Raw genomic sequence first — 4,246 nt, 5'->3', positions numbered from 1 at the left:
CAATAATATCATACATTTTCTAGAATTACTTATAAAGATAATAAAATTTTGAAAAAAAATCTTCAAATTTGATTTATAATACCTCATGCATAATGAATATTATTTTTTAGAATAATATTGTCCCTTGTTATCAAATGATGGAAGTTCTTTCCTAGCTTGAAGTTTGGCACGAATGTATCCATCTTGTGCAGTTTCACCACGAACTTATGTTGCAGCTTCGGTTATTAGTTTCACACAACGTTTCACAGCTTCCGTGTGGCATTGAAATTTCTCGAAACAGCTGTAGGCTGTTCTTTGCACATTTCTTTTAATTGTTGGTCTTTTAGATGCATTGTAAGAGGTGGCTCTGTTGCAACACAATTTGCCCAATTAACTAAATCAGCGACTTCAAAATTGAGTTTAGGACGCTTAAAAAATCGTACACCATCCGAGCTCTTCGTCTTCTTATTTCTTGAGTTCAGAATGCACCTAACAGCTAATTCCCGAATGTATTTCCTTGAGTTAAACTACATAGTCAACAGTAGCCTTTCAGGATGAGCGAAATATGCATTATTTGTTACCTTATCCACTTTTCCAATAGCCATTTTTCTTACTGTCCTTTGATCAATTATAAATTGTTTTTCTCTATCAGGGACTTTTGTTTTTTTCTGCAATTACACGAATATAAATCTGCGCATTTGCAGTAACAAACGTCAAAGTCGTAGCCTCTGCTTTAAATTTGCCTAGCTTTGATTATAAAAGTTGCGTCTTTATATTTTTAGCATTTTTTGTTGCACTGTTATATTTAGAATAATAAGATAAAATCATGGTAATCACTCTTCTTATCGAAAAAAAGGGGAAGGGAAGCACGCCCCCAAATATCAATAACTTTTTTTGCAACTACAGCGGCCACACTTGCTGAAGATGGTTGCTTACTTCCTTCTCTCTTTATTTGCATTCCAGTGATTTGATAACATCTGATAATGTCCTCATATGTTGGAAGAAATAAAGCATTGGGAAGAGACAAATCTCTTCCAGGTCCAAATAGAAGACTACTTGTGCTTGCTCGCGTTACTTTCTTTTTCGCGCGTTTCTACATAACAGTCGTGTTGTATACCAAAACAAAGATAATAATGCAATGACATTCGAAATGTCCGGTTCCCGTTTAAAAGACTTCAGAGGATTAATTTTTTTAATACTCAAGGACTCTATTTGTCAAACATATGTAAAATAGTTATAACATAAACTTAGGAATAATAGAAGCAGTTGAGCGCCGTTTATTATCCAGGAGAAACAATTGGAACCGAAGATTAAAAAATTAGCATCTTATGTAACTATTTTTTTATGTGAGTGTGTGCATTTTTTAAAATTGGCGTACAAATGTCGCATAAAATTGATTGAATTTTCACTGTTTTTTCTAAGTAACGTATTGCGTAACATTTCAGTATTTACTTATTTTGAAACTACTTTTAATTTTTCTTTTTTTTTTCATTTTTCCCATGTGTCAGTCTTAAAGGAGCGTAGCTAAATACTCTACGATATGTATAAAAGTCTTTGAGGATTTCAACTAATTCACTGACAGATACTTCTAATGTTTGCTGAAACTAGCTTCAAACTTTTATTTTTAACCTCCCCCCCCCCCCCATTTTCTTTCTTTCTTTTTTTTTTTTTTTGAAAAAAGTGAATTTTTGCCCTTTTTTCAGTTTTTCAAGGTCAAATAGCGCCGGCTAAATATTAAACAAATTTAACGAAATTTTTTATGGGTAATAACGGGCCCATATAGCAACTTTTCCGCACTATCCAAAAACAGATTTCAAAAAAAAGTTTTTTCGGCCCACCCTAATGTATAGCCTCTTCTAACAGCTATACAAGACAAAACTCGGCGTGGTATGGAGTGCAATAGGTTACCTATGACCACTGGGATTAAATCGGGATTCATCGTTGAAGATGACATGCCTCTTGTCTATCAGAACTCAGCTAATCATGTGCTGAGAAAATCCAATTGACGAAAGTCTAATCCATCGCAACGGATGCCAGTTCGAGATACCAGTGTCTTTCAGTCTCCTCAGGATTGCTTTTCTTGATACCACCAGTTTCTTGAAGGTGTTAAACGACATAGAACTAATGTTAGCTACCTTCTTGGTAGGGTAGTGACTACGCTTATGATGTGCGATCTTCGACCTCATTTCTGCTTCTAGAATGCCTTAACCGACCGCAATGGAATGATTCATATATTTTTACCTACACGAAGCTACAACCACGCTCCGACCGAAGTAGCAGCAGATACGCGCGTACAACCAACCTGCTTCTCTAAAACCTACTGTACGTCCCTCTGAAGTCCAACAATTGTTCGAATACCTCTAAAAGGTCGTCCTAGTCACAATAGCGTCCTTACAACTCGACAGTTTCGTTTGAAATGCCTTTTGACACAAGCTTTCACACTTTCAATCGTACCTATCTGCGTATCTTGTATGCGTATAGCGCGCTTAACTTTTCGTCACTGGCGGCGAAATTTAAATCATCTCTTACCGAACTAGATTCCTGCCGAGTTTGTTGGTTGCATCTCAATTTATTCTTGATGCACACATTTTTTTTTTTTTTGCGACAAAGCGTGTTTCCACCTTTGAAAGCAGTTTTCGCTACTTAATCTCTTCCAACAATTCAAAATTTAAGATTAAGTCAGGGCCGAATTTAGCTCCATGCCGCCCCAAGGCAGATTTGAAATCTGCCACCTGTAAAAGAAGAAAAAACTGAAAAACCCGCAAAAAAGTGCTCCCGAAATTTAAACTGTCAAGGTTATGAAAAAATGATGACGTTTCATATTCAGGGCCGCCCCGATGGGAAGTCACAGCGATCTCCCAAAAAATTCCTTATTCGCCAAATTTTGCTGACGTTTCGGAAAATTTGGACATAATATTGCAACATATTCTTTTTTCTTTTTTTAACAGTTTTTTTTTAATGATACCTAACGTTCCTTCTCATTAGATGTTATGTACTCATTAGATGTTGCATATTTGACTGATGTTTAAAAAATTATTATTTGATGCCATTTTAAGTTTTGAATATTGCTTTAAAAATAGCTTTCTTACATAATAAGTATTTTTGATTTTGAATTTGACTGTTAGCTGGTTTCGATTATGTTAAAAGAATATTATTTGATGCATTCTTGCTTGCATGATATGCGTGTAAGCTTGTATTTTATCATTCGGTAAAATTAGAGTTTTCCTCCTCCCAAATATTTTAGTTCGATGTGCTTCTGTTTATATTATTTAATTTTATGCATTGCTCATGGCTCAAGTACTGCTCTTGGGCAGTTTATCAAACGATTCACTTTCGACCAATTAAAATAATATTTACAATTTGTATATTTTACAAATATAAATTAACAGAGCAAAGTTATTATTTTTTCATGGCCCGCAGTTTCATAAAACATGTTCTCTTTCATTATTTGAAGTTTTAAAACATTTCCTTACAATGGCAACGTAGATGAATTACTGAAAAATGATGAGTTAGACCTATAAGTGAAAATATAATGATAGAAAATGGGAAGTTAAAGAGTAATCGAGTTTTGTCTCAAGTGCTAAGGATGTTAGTATGTTTCACATAAGACAGCATCTTTATTTTAAGAAAAAAATAACTAACTTCTTTGTTGTTTCTTTCATGTTTGCGCAAAAAGACATTTTGGTTTTAGAAAAAAGGAAAAAAAACGGATTACATTTCGAATTAGTTCAGTTGCTTTTTTTCAAAAGATACGTATTAGTGTTCTTTTGATCAAAACTGTGTTTTGAAATCGAAACTCTAGCTTTGTTATTTAATATCTACAATATAGTTGAATCTTATAAGTTGTCACCTTTATTTATAACAGCAGCTTAATCTTGCTTTTTTTCATCTGCGAATCAACGATTTGAACAATATCTTCTGTTATTACGTTCACTCACTTGTGTTCTTACCACTCCTCACTGTTCGATGGTTTTTCATTAGTAAATTGTATCTGGATTACTTTGCAATAAGTCCAAAGTTTCTGCTTTTGAAAACTGCCCATTTGAAAAAAATATATCGCGTTTAAAAATATTTTAAAGACTCTTTTTTTGTTCTTTGGTCTTTAATTTAGCATGTTTCCTTTATTTAAAATCAGTCAACCATTTTATCTCGTCACTCATTTTCGCTTGCCTCCGAGACTTAGTATTAACATTTAAAAAAAAATTAAATATTAATAATGTAAAAAAGAAAATAAATGTCAATCACTCAAGAAGCCAGTACTGAATGA

Source organism: Uloborus diversus, unplaced genomic scaffold (assembly GCF_026930045.1).
Source record: "Uloborus diversus isolate 005 unplaced genomic scaffold, Udiv.v.3.1 scaffold_579, whole genome shotgun sequence".
In the NCBI taxonomy this organism is placed as follows: Eukaryota; Metazoa; Arthropoda; class Arachnida; order Araneae; family Uloboridae; genus Uloborus; species Uloborus diversus.
Note: the sequence above shows the minus strand (reverse complement) of the source record.